At 52.3% G+C, this 12,873-nt stretch overlaps 1 protein-coding gene across 3 annotated transcripts in view; it reads right to left on the bottom strand.

The window, feature by feature from the left end:
* The window catches only part of HDAC4 (histone deacetylase 4), a 290,128-nt gene that overhangs the window by 191,415 nt on the left and 85,840 nt on the right, over positions 1-12,873 (bottom strand). The window contains exon 1 of one of the 3 annotated variants that reach the window (XM_078154604.1): positions 1,904-2,090. The exons of the other annotated variants lie outside the window; for them this stretch is intronic. The gene's annotated coding sequence lies outside the window, so the exon portion shown is untranslated. Of the gene's footprint in view, positions 1-1,903; positions 2,091-12,873 lie in introns of those variants that run through there. 3 annotated transcript variants of the gene reach the window in all.

Genomic DNA, 12,873 nt, shown 5'->3' with positions numbered 1-12,873 from the left:
CACGGTGCTCCCCATACACCACATTCCATTTTCCCACTGCTATGCTTTTGCAAGGGCTGATTTCCATCCTCACCTTCACCTTCCTAGACACTTCCTCCAAAGCTCAGCTCCAGCAGTACCTTTGGCAGGGGACCCCAGCCCACCTCCCTGGTGGGCTATGCCCTTAACAGAATGTAAGCCCCTCGAGGGCAGGACCCTTCCTTGACTTCCAGCTTTCATCTATGTTTGTGGTACAAATGACTCACAGCAGACACAGGGCCAAACACCTCCCAGAGTCCAGCTCATTTCTCCAGAGTAGAAAAGAGTGGGTCTCTTCTGCCAGAATGCTCCCCTATGCACACGCACAGACACACCTGCATGTATGCACACAGATGCATGCACATGTACACGTCCACACATGTACCGCACATGTGCATAAACCAGAGGCACACACGCATGTGTATACATGAGCACACATGCAGAGGTACACATAGGTATACACCCCTGCATGCATTGCACATGCATGTGTGTGCAGGTCCACATGACACACAAACATGCACGCACGCGTACCTCCTTAAGGTGTCCCCTGGCACTTCCTAGACTAGAAATCTCTGGGCTCATTCATGCAGAGAAGGCTATTTCTCAGCATCAGTGGCTGTCTTCACGAGCTGCCGAGACGTGCCTAGAAACGTTAGCTTTGTTCCCCGTTTACCTGCTCCTGCAGCCTGCCACCCCACCACTCCACACAGCACCAGCACCGAGCTCTTGCAGGCAGAGGTGCCACAGGAAGAGCTGAACCCCCAGGTCCCCGTTTCCAAGTTCATGTATACAGCCACATGAGAAGAAAAGCCTGAGTCAGGCTGGCCAATCGCCGGCCACCGTCCCGTCAGGGAGCCTCGAGGCTCCATCATCCCTCGAACACAAGGTCCATTCAACGCAGCCTGGAAAACGCCCAAGCTTCTGGGCAGCACTGATGGGAAAGCTTCCCGATTCTGCCTCTGAGAGCCCAGGATTCAGAACCAGGGGGAACCCGGAGAGCCCTGCATGCAGCCCCCCCATTCGGAAGACGTGCCCTGGCGACCGGGCCCAGTGCCACACACCCCCAGTGCCCACAACCTGACCCTGCTTGGGACAGCATTCCAGACACGGCCACCTGTCTGGGCCCTGATGGCTCTCACCCGGCAAGGCCAGCAAGCAATCAGGCGAGTCAGTCCCGTATCCTTCTAGGGGCCTGAGGGCCGGGTCCTGGACCTAGACACACCGGCCGGGAGAGCGAAGCACAGCCGACAGCCCATCACCCCACACTACCTCTGGAGACTCTGAGAAGTTCCAGACCAGGTGCCCAGCCGCCTCCGGACAAAGTACAACCAACTTCCCCAAGCAGATAAAACCATGGGTCAGCACCTTCCCCGCCCCCCACCCCCACCCCCCAAAAAGCCTCACAACATAATTTCTAGTAAAGATTCCAAATCCTCCTCTGAAAACTGACTGTTAATTCTTGGGAAAACCAAAGTAGCAGCAGCCCTGGGCAAGGAATCCCAATGGCTAAGGCTGCTTCTTCCACTCCCTCCAATGAGCCCGAATGAAGCTGGGACAAGGCCAAGGAGGAGGGGGTGAAGCAGGTGGCCCCGGGGCGGCCACAAGGGCCCCTGTGGGACATGCCCAGACCGGAAGGCGGGACTCCCACTCTGAGGCGGACCTCACCATGAATGACAAGTGTCAGGAGCTCTGCCGCAGGAGCCCCTCCGGCCACACTCAGAATCAATGACAGCGGGCAGGGGCTCGGGCCCAGCGGAGGGCCCCCACCCCCCAGATTCTTACCCTCACTTTGTCTCCCCTGCCAACAAAATGGGGCCAGTGACCAGGCCCAGCCCGGAGCTGAGCTGAGCAGCTCTCCTGAGGCACTCCCCATGTCCGCCCTTACCTCGGTCCCATGCTCAAGGACTGCCAGCTGCCAGCCCTCTGCCCTCCCTCCATCGGCAGCTGCTAGAGCGGCAAACCCATTTTGATCACAGGAGGGAGAGAAGGAGAGGAGGGAGCCCGAGTGAAGCCGGAGCAACTGTTCTGATAATCCTCTGCTGGAGAGAGAGATCAATTCCCATGAAAACAAATCGCGCTGTTGGCGGTTGGTGGGGCGGCGGCAGCATGCACCTTGAACCGGCTCATGCTATAAATAGAAGGCTAGCTGCAGACTGCCATTGGCCCCCCTGCCCACCTCCTCCCTCCCTCCCTGCCCGCCTCCTGCCTGCCTGGCCTGTCAGCTGGAAGCTGGGCGTTCAGGAAGCAGGAGACCCAAGGGAAACCACTTTTTTTCTGTACCACCTTCCTCCTGCAAGCACAGGCACAGAGGAGCCCACTCCCCCCTGCCCCCAGCGCATAGGGAGAGGGTTTACTGTACCCAGTGTGTTACTAAAGACAGCGAGCACGGACCACAAGGGCATGAAGGAAGGGTCTTACGAAGTCACCTCGGTCAGACTTCAGAAGAGAGGAGGAGGCCACAGCCTTCCTTTGGACAATGTCCGAGGGTCACCAATTGGTCCCCCATGATTACTGTCATCATCACTTAGACAGCTTCAGAGTTTCCATAGTTCTTTTCTGAAAATAACCTGGTGTAGTATGCATTGGCATGCCCACTGCGAGGTGGCAAAGCTGGCCAAGTGCAGGCCTTGGGGGCTCATTCTATCTGAGCCCACTTCTTTAGCCTGCACATTAAGAGAAAAAGAGCACAGCCGCCCCCCCCCGCCCCCTGCAGGGCCCATAAGTGAGAAAGAATAAACAGAAAGTCTGATTTTTTTCAATACAGTGATTGGTTTTAGTGGGATCTTTTTTAAATCTTTTTTTAAAAAGTCTTTGTTCTGAATGAGTGAATCTTATTCTCATAGGATTTGGCTTAAGGAGGGAATAACACACACACTCAAGTGGGTATGGAAATCTGTCTTACCCTACAGGAAAATAGAGGAGGAAGAGGACAAGAGAGCAGGGGAATGATAGAGAAGAGGGCAGATTGGGAAAGGGCTAATCAGAAGGAAGTACTTCTGAAGAGGGACAGGATCAAAAGAAAGAATAGAATAAATGGGAGGGGGCAGGACAGGATTAAGGGAAATAGAGTTAGTTTTTCACAACATGTCTACTGTGGACATGACTGCACATGTATAACCTATATTGAGTTGCTTGCCTTTTTAATGAGGGTGGGTGGGGAGGGAGGAAGGAGAAAATTTGGAACCTAAAGTTTTAAAAACACGTGTTTAAAAAAAAAGTTTTCACATGGAACTGGGAAATAAGAAATACAGGAAATGGGGTACAGAAGTCTATTCTGCCCTACAGGGAATAGAAGGGGAAGGGGATAAGAGAAGTGGAGGGAGAGACAGAAGAGAGGGCAGACTAGAAGAAGGGATATTCAGAATGCATGCCATCTTGGGGTGGGGGGAGGGGTGAGATGGGGTGAAAATTTGAAACTCAAAATCTTGTGGAAGTAAATGTTGAAAACTAAAAATAAATAAATTTATATATAAAAAAAGAAAATGTTTGACAATAAACCAATTAAACATAAAAAAAAGTTTCTGTTCTAAAGAATGGTTGGTTCTCTGGGAAGGGAAAAAATGAAGGGGGCAATCTAGGGGACTAAAAACAAGATAGCAATTAAAATCTATTCTTAAAAAAAAATCCCAAATAGATATGGCTTTCCTATTGTTCCCACTGGGGCGGCTTTTCTAGAAGACCTTGGGCCATCCACCAATCACCTCAGAAAAGGACTCCTCCAAACCCCGAAACGGTCAAGGATCTGTTTCATGTCCAGGGGAGTTCATTTTAGATCTGAGTGGTTACCAAGTTACTGAGGGGTCTTTTAACAGTCTTTGGGTCCAAAGCCTGGCCCAGTGGGGGCCTTCATAAGGTCCCTCTCTACCCATCCGAACCTGCCTGAGGGGCACTGGAGACTCCCTGGGCTCCCTCAAGCTGGGAGATGGTGTCAGACAGTGGTGACCATCTTTCTTTGGGACACACATAGCTAGTCCTATCTGTGTCTGCCATGACTGTGAATCTGATTGGAACAGAAACGCAACCCTGGGTCATAACATCAGACCTGTAGGGGGAAAAGAAGCTATTTTATAATTCCCCCTCAAATCCTCTGGCCAAAGCAGGAAGGAGTCTTGGGAGGGCAGGGAGTGGGGAAGTGGGCCTGTCTGCAAAGATGATGATGATGGAGCAAGCGACACACACGTTTTCCAGCAGATACGCTCATACAGGAGCCTCGAATGTCTGTTAACTCTCCCCATTTGGTAGAGGAGGAGACTGAGGTTCAAAGAGATGAAAAGCAACCATGTAAGGTGGAGGCGGCAGCCTCCAGATGACTTCTGTCAGGCTCCTCCCTCAGTCAGCTATGTTACAGAAGCCTGAGCCCGTTCTCTAAGGCCGTCAGAATCTCTCTTGCCCCCCCCCAAACCTAGGGGGGCGCATGCCACCAAAGAATCGAGGAGCATCCTCTCATTGGGACACCAGGTCCACAGCTCAGCAACCACAAACCATGAAGAAAGCAAGCACAAAGCCATCTGGGAGAAGGTGAAGAGCGAGATCTCACGTTGGGATTCCTGATTCTACCTGACCCAGAGGCCAGCAGAGGCCAGCAGGAAAGATCCCGACCACAAGAGTGACCCCAAAGGCAGGAGGTGCCGCAGAGAGCGTGTGAGGGTTCAGGGCGTGGGAGGGCCTGGAGCTCCTGGGTTATCCTGGGAAAGAAAAGGCTGCGGGCAAGCGCATCTCAGCAATTCATGGACGCAAGGCTCCTCTGGCTGGAAGAGTTGGGAACAGAACAGTCCTTTCCATAACCATGACCAAAGCCCATGCTACCTGCAGTGCTGTCTCTGGCCTTTTGCCAGTGGGGAAGGGCAGAGCAGAGCTGACCTTCCCCACCCAGCACTACTGGTCCCAGAAACTCCCTCTGAGCTCAGCTCTGCCCAACTCCTCAATCCCACCTCCCACCCCAATCTTGCCTGCCTCCTCTTTTCCAACTGCCCAGTCCTAGGTCAGTCAAGAGTGAGCATGGTCTTACCTGGACCCTTGCTTCCCAGGCTGTGGAGTATATCTCCATTTATCCATCCATCTGTCCATCCATCCACCCACCCATCCATCCATCTATTCCCTCCCTCCATACATCCCTCCCTCCCTCCCTCCATACATCCATCCATCTATCCCTCCATCCATCTGCCTCTATGCCATAGAAAATAATTTAGTATAAAACAAAACACCAAAACATGGTGATGAAGAAGGCCACAATGATGAAGTAAAAGAAACAAAAAAATGAAAACCCTTCATTACCTGAACTAAAAGAAACATCAGGAACCTTGCTGGGCTCAGGTCTCTGCTTGAGACATCAGGGAGTGGGCCTCAACAGCCGAAGGCCCTTCCGGCCCTAGGCCTGGGCTCTGGTTCATTGCAACTCCCAATGAAAAGTCTCCTGTGACAATTTGTTGGGGTTCATCCCCCCACGTGAGTCCCTCCCCCTCAACTGTCAAAGGTCTCCTTTTTAGAATGTGGACCAGACTCCACTGTGGGATAACCCTCTTCCTTTGGTCCCGACTATCCTTGGAAGCATCTGCTGGAGCCATAAGCCACGACAACAGTTGAAGTGAAGCTCCCTGGGCATGGAGTCCAGCCCCCCCCCAAACAGGAATCCTTCTAGAACAAGCGGTCACCTGGCCTCTGTTTCTGTGACACAGCCACTAGTGGCCCCGGGTCTGATCTCTGTACAAAGTCACCAGGCTCCTCGGGGTTTCAGCTTCTTCAGCTCCTCTGACAAGGAAGGAGATGGACCGGACAGCCTGCAGGCCCCCTGCAGCCCTCCATCTCTGGTGCCTTGTCAATGGTACCAGGCAGATGGGGCTGAGTCCTTGAGAGAGGCCCAGATGAAAGGCCTCTCATAAAGCGCGTCCCCAAACACCCAACAGAGAGCCTGCCGCCTGCCGCTGCCGGCTTCCTCACCCTTCCAGCTGGTTTTCTGTTTATTTTCCCCAAAGTGTGGGCTGCACACACGGAGCTCAGACATGCCAATTCTAAAGGCTATCCTGGTGACATTTACTGAAGGAGCCGGCAAGATGAGGGTCAAATGCTAGGATGTTTCTTTCTTTTTTTTAAATTTATTTATTTTTAGTTTTCAGCATTCACTTCTACAAGATTTTGAGTTCCAAATTTTCTCCCCTCTCGCCCCTCCCCCACCCCAAGATGGCATGCATTCTGAATACCCCTTCCCCTAATCTGCCCTTCCCTCTGTCACCTACCCCCCTTTTCTCATTTCCTCCCCCTTCCATTTTCCTGTAGGGCAGGATAGATTTCTACACCCCACTGCCTCTATATCTTATTTCCCAGTTGTAGATGAAAACAATTTTTAAAATTTTGGGCTCCAAATTTTCTCCCTTCTCCCTTCCCATCCCACCCTCATTGAGAAGGCAAGCAACTGAATACAGGTTGTACGTGTGTAGTCATGCAAAACACTTCCATAGTAGTCATGCTGTAAAAAACTAACTCTATTGCCCTTCACCCTATCCCACCCCCTATTTACTCTATTCTCTCTTTTGACCCTGTCCCTCCTCAGAAGTGTTCGCTTCTGATTACCACCTCTCCCAGTCTGTCCTCCCCTCTATCACCTCCCTGCTTTCTTGTCCCCTTCTCCACCACCCCCCATTTTCCTGTAGGGTAAGAGAGATTTCCATAACCCACTGAGTGTGTATGCTATTCCCTCCTTAAACCAAATCCCATGAGAATGAGGTTCACTCATTTCCTCTCACTTTTGCCCTGTTTCCCCTCCACTGTAAAAGCCTTTTCTTACCTGTTTTAATGTGAGATAATTTACTCCATTCTACCTCTCCTTTTCTCCTTCTCTCTGCATAATCTTCTCCCACTCCTTAATTTTATTCTCTAGATATCACCCCTTCATCTTCAACTCACGCTGTGCCCTCTATCTATCTATCTACATACATAGAATTTTTTCCCTCCAACTACCCTAATACTGACAAAGATCTCAGGAGTTATAAATATCATCTTTCCATGCAGGAATGTAAACAGTTCAACCTTAACAAGTCTCTTATGATTTCTCTTTCCTGTTTACCTCTTCATGTTTCTCTTGAGTCTTGCATCCAAAAGTCAAATTTTCTATTCAGCTCTGGTCTTTTCAGCAAGAATGCTTGAAAGTTCTCTATTTCACTGAATGTCCATTTTTCCCCTGATGGATTATGCTCAGTTTTGCTGGGTAGGTGATTCTTGGTTGTAATCCTAGCTCCTTGGCTCCAGAATATTATACTCCAAGCCCTGCGGTCCCTTAATGTAGAAACTTCTAAATCTTGTGTTATCCTGATTAAATTGTTTCTTTCTGGCTGCTTGCAATATTTTCCTCTTGACCTGGGAACTCTGGAATTTGGCTACAATATTCCTAGGAGCTTTCCTTTGGGGATCTCTTTCAGGAGGTGATTGGTGGATTCTTTCAATTTCTGCTTTGCCCTCTGGTTCTAAAATATCAGAGCAGTTTTCCTTGAAAATTTCTTGAAAGATGATGTCTCAGTCCTTTTTTGTTCATGGCTTTCAGATAGTACAATAATTTTTAAATTCTCTCTCCTGGATCTGTTTTCCAGGTCAGTTGTTTTTCCTATGAGATATTTCACATTGTTTTCTATTTTCTCATTCTTTTGGATTTGTTTTACAGTGTCTAGACTTCTCATAAAGTCACTAGCTTTCAATTGCTCCATTCTAATTTTTAAGGAAGTATTTTCTTCAATAAGCTTTTGGACTTCCTTTTCCATGTGGCCAGTTCTGCTTTTTAAGGCATTCTTCTCCTCATTGGCTTTTTGGACCTCTTTCGCCATTTGGGTTAGGCTATTTTTTAAGGTATTATTTTCTTCAGTATCGTCTTGGGTCTCCTTTAGCAAGCTGTTGCCTTGTTTTTCATGATTTTCTTGCATCACTCTCTACTTCTCTTACTTGCTTCTCAAAATTCTTTTTGAGCTCTTCTAGGGCCTAGGACCAATTCATGTTTTTCTTGGAGGCTTTGGATGTAGGAGCTTTGACTTCATTGTCTTCTTTTTGTTGTATGTTTTGATCTTCCTTGTCACCAAAGTAAGATTCTACGGTCTGACTTTTTGCACCGCTTGCTCATGATCCCAGCCAATTACTTGCATTACAAACTCTTTGTTAAGGTAAGGGTTTGCTTCTAGTGTGGAGAATGTACTGTCCCAAGCTTCGGGGGTTTTGTGCAGCTGTTTTCAGAGACACTTCTAGGGACCCGTAAATTTTCAGTTCTTCTAAGGCGCTACGTTTGAGGGCGAAGTGTTTACTCCTTTCCTGGTCTGTGCTCTGGTCTATGAGTGACCACAAGCACTCTCTTCTGTCTTGGAATCGTGAGGAGGATTTGCTCTCTACCACCACTACAAGCTCCACCACGCCAGCACCCAATCTCACCCCAGGACCGCCCCCCAGAACTATAACCCAGATCCAAGCATGGGCAAAGCAAGGGAATCCAGCACCAGCAGAGAGATCCCTGCAATCCCCCTCTGATCAGCTACTCGATTCTCCCCCAGTCCGTGGGCCGGAAGCTCAGAAAGCAGCCACCGCCCTGGGGCTACACTGGGGACTGGGGCTGGGACCCCACGCTTCTCTCTCACTGCAGTCACAGACTTTTCCTACTGACCGTCTAAGCTGTCTTTGGCGTTCGTGGGTTGAGAAGTCTGGAAACCGTCACAGCTGCCTGCGATTCAGTCCTCTGAGGCCTGCTTCAAGTTCCCTGAGGCCCGGCGCCCATGCCGCACTGCATTCCTCTCCCTGCCCAGTGCGACATACCTTTCCGATCCACCATCCAGGTTGTCTTAGGCTGGAAATTTGTTTCACTCTGTCTTTCTGTGGGTTCTGCTGTTCTAGAATTTGTTTAGAGCCATTTTTAATAGGTATTTGGAGGGGTTTGGAGGAGAGCTCCAGCAAGTCACTGCTTTTACTCCGCCATCCTGGCTCTGCCCCCCAAATGCTGGGATTTTTAAAGGCACTAAATCCTCTTTGAGAAGATTTGACTTGGTCTCTGGAGCCCAGCGGCAGGCAGCTCCCTCCCCACCACCCAAGGAAGCAAGTCAAAGGGACTGGCATTCCCAGGGGGCACTGCCCACTGACTCCTGGAAGCAGCAGCTTCCGGGGCCTTCCTAGAGGCAAACCCTGAGTGCTATTGCCCAATAGGATCAGAGCATGTTGGGGCAGGAACATGGTTCACCTGCCCCCACCACCTGGTTTTAAACAGGAGGAGACAGACACCTGGAGAAATTAAGCAATGCCTGCCACAGCTGGCTACCGGTAAAGGGGAGGGGTGCATCACCCAGACTCGGCTCCTTTTGGCTTTCAGGGATGCTGCCTGCCCAATCTGGGTGCGAGCCACCTGTCCTGTCTGCCTAGCATTAAGTGAAGGCGGTATAGCTGCAGAGGAGATGCATGAACTGTCAGTGAAGGAATGAGACATTGAGTCACAGGGCAGAGGAGGGAGGGGGACAGGTGCCAGACCCTGGGATCAGCTACAGTCAGTCCCTGCCCTCAAGACTCAATTCTACTGAAGGGGGAGAATAAAAGACAAAGACAAAAGACACAGAAAATGAAAAACAAAAAGACATACAAAGTAGGTGCAAAGTATTGGGTGGGGGCAGGGCAGTTGAGCACTTGAGCTGAGCTCCGAACAAAAGAGTCTTTGAGGAGAAAGTGTATAACTGGCATGGGGTACAGCCTGGGCAAAGGCAGGGAGGCAAGAGACGGAGGCCCTGGAAGCTGCTGTTTCCAGCAGTCAGCGGGCAGTGCCCACGGGGACGCTAGTCCCTTTTACACGCTTTGTTGGATGGTGGGGAGGGAGAACAAAGAGAAGGGGAAGAGGAAGCCCAAACATGCCAGAGACAGGGAACAGCCAGCCTCTGGAGGCCAGAAGTGGTCTGCTCCGTCCTCCTCTTGGGGTCTCAGCCGTCTTCCCAGGCCAAAGAGGAGCCGCCCTCTGTCTGAATGATAGCTAATGCATGTGAAACACGCATGTGTGCGTGCACGTGTGTGCATGCTGCTTCACAATCTGTAAAGCCCCTAGTGCTCCTCAGTACAATGAGAGTTCAGTCATTCTCATCCTCCCTGTCTCACAGGGCTTGGGAAAAATAAATAAACGAATGAATAACGTAACGTAAAATATAAAATAAAATACCCCCCCAAACACACACCGGGCTCCAACAAGAGCTGAAACACCAGAGATGCCCTGCCTGGCAGGAAGGGACCCTGGGGTGTTAGAGGCAGAGATGAGAAGCGGGGCCTCCCCAGCTCATCAGAGAGGGGGCCCTGGCCACACATGCACACACACGCACACACACGCAGAGAGCAGCAGTTTCTTCCAATGGCTGGGCATGATCATGGCCAACCAGCCTGCACCTGCATCCCGTCCAAGCTGAACAAGGGCAGGCCTGTGGCCAGGCCAGGCTTTGCCAGATCACAGACCACAAGCAAGGCTCTGAACTGCCCCCCCAAATCTGACAATGGCAGCCTCCTTCCTGCTTGAGCAAATCAGCGGCTAGGAACCAAACCCCAAACCAGAAAGTGGAAAGTGGCCAGAACTGAAAGCTGTGCTGGCCCAAGCAGGAGCTCCAACATGGCCCTCCTCCGCGCCTGGGGGTGAAGGCTGGGGGAGCTCTATGGGGGGGGGGCTCCTCTACCGGCCTGGGCCGCCACACCCAGGCCTGAAGAGCACTGCTCCAAGGATCCTGAAGGGGAGGCCTCAGAAATGTCGGCTGTGGCTGTTATTACTACTGATGCTACAAAGATGGGCCTTTAATACAAGGAAATGGGGACAAGAGCCAGTAAGACAAGCAGGCGGGAAAGGGGTGGGGGAGCGGTAAAACAACCACAAGAGCGGGGAGGTCAAGGGACATTTCATTCCCGCTCTCCCAATGGCTCGCCAAGGGCAGCTGCACAAGTGCTTTTCCATTGGACCAAGAAGACAGGTCCTCCTCTGTCGTGGCCTCAGGACTGCCCAGCAGCAGCTCAGGGCAGGCCTTTCTGGACCACACCACCAACCACGCAGGCACTGCCCTGAAGAAAGGGGCTGCCAGGGTGGGCTTTGGCTGAGGCAGAGCGCGAGAAGCCTCAGGACTTTGGGGCACGCCAGCCAGCTCCAGGACAGGACAGCAAGTCCAGGCTCAGGAGTGTGGACACAGGCCGCAAGTCTGAATGGCCCCCTCTACAGGGAGCCTGGCGTTCCTAAGGAAAAACAGAGCTCATGAAGTCTGGGGGAGAGACTGGACGTGGCCGAGAGAAGGGAGCAAATGTGGACTGAAGGGGCGAGAACCTCCGCCAGCCTGGGGCAGGCAGCTGAGATGCCTGCAGATATGGATGTAGACTGGATGAGACCTCAGAGCCGTCATTTCACAGGGAAGGAAACCGAGGCCAGGCCACCGGGTGAGGCCCAGGGTGGCGGCTCTCCCTGCTCTGCCCCCCCAGAAGGGCTCAGGAAGGCCCAGGTTTTGAGTCTGGCTAACAGGAAGCCAGACGACGCTGGGCTGAGACACAGGAAAGTAGGGGATGAAGGCTCGGCTGAGGTAGGAGGACCAGGAGGTGCTTGAGGGGACTGAGGAACAGAGGAGTCAAGTGACTAGCCCAGGCATCTCAAGAGCCTCTCCCTTGCCCCCTCCCCACTTCCATTTTCTCATCTGGAAGAGAAGCAGCCCCTCCCAGCTCAGAAAGGCTGCCTGCCCACGCTCCTGAGCCAGGGTCTCCCAGCCAGGCCACAGGGAGGGCCCCAGAGGCCCGGCAGGTGAGAAGGCCAAAGGTCACCCCACCCTGGGCTTTGCAGAGAAGTCCCCGAGGGCTGCCAAGGAGCTGGAACAGCTGCAAGCAACAGGCTGGCTTCGGATTCACTTTTGGAGTCTATCACGGAGGGCAGGTACATGGTGCAGCCATGCGGGGGCCACCCTGGAGTCAAACAACTGCAGGAAAGTGCTGGGATGGCCAAGTCCCTGTATTCCAGCCCACAGCTCTGGACAAGCTCGGGCCTCTGGGCTCTCGCTTCCGGAACCTCCCCGCCCCCTCTGCCCCACCTTCCTCCCCCTCCAGATTTGGCAGAAAGAAGAAAGGAAGCAAAGTGGGGAGGTGCACAGAAGCACCCAGGGATGACCTGGGCTCCCAGCTGCCGCCATTCATCCGGGGCTGCCTCAAGGTCAACGTTCAGAGCAAAGGAAGACGACGACAAGAAAGGGGCAACAGCAGCTTCTCGGTCACCCTGAAAACCGAGGTCCAGCTCCTGCAGGAGGGCTCCCCACCAGAGGCTCTGAGGCGGGAGCAGAGCATGTGCCTTCAGCCTGGCTTTGAGCCCAGGCCTAGCCTCCTTCCCAGCAGACTTTAAGCTCCCTGACGTCCGGGCTGGGGCTCTGTGTTCCCACCTTACCACACCTAGCAGGAGCTCTGACAAGGAGGAATTCAAGGTGGCCCCTCGGTCAGATGCTGGAACACACAGGCAGATTTTACAAAAGGTACCCTACGTCGAGACAAAGACGGGCCCCCAACATGCCCTCGTAAACACGCCCCCTCTACTAGACACACATGAACTGGTCCTGGCTGGTGAAGAACACCCGCCGTACAGCTCATCCCCTACCAACGCAGGACAGTCCCCAAGTCACGCTGTTAAAGCTGGTCATCGAACGCACCCCTTTTACAGATGGGCAGGGTGAGGCCCACAGAGAGAAGGAAGAAGCCGCCCCCGGACTGGATTCAGGACCTCAGGTGCCAAATCCTGAGCTCCCGTGCCCCCCGTGGGCCTCCTTGCCTCTACATGTAGGAATGCATACAAGCGCATGCAAAACTCCAGGCCTGACCGGCACAAACACAGATACCTCTGCCTACACACACACTAAGAGG

This window comes from Phascolarctos cinereus, unplaced genomic scaffold, assembly GCF_003287225.1.
Source record: "Phascolarctos cinereus isolate Bilbo 61053 unplaced genomic scaffold, phaCin_HiC Scaffold_5;HRSCAF=322, whole genome shotgun sequence".
NCBI classification, from domain to species: domain Eukaryota; kingdom Metazoa; phylum Chordata; class Mammalia; order Diprotodontia; family Phascolarctidae; genus Phascolarctos; species Phascolarctos cinereus.
This window is presented reverse-complemented; position numbering and strand designations above follow the sequence as displayed.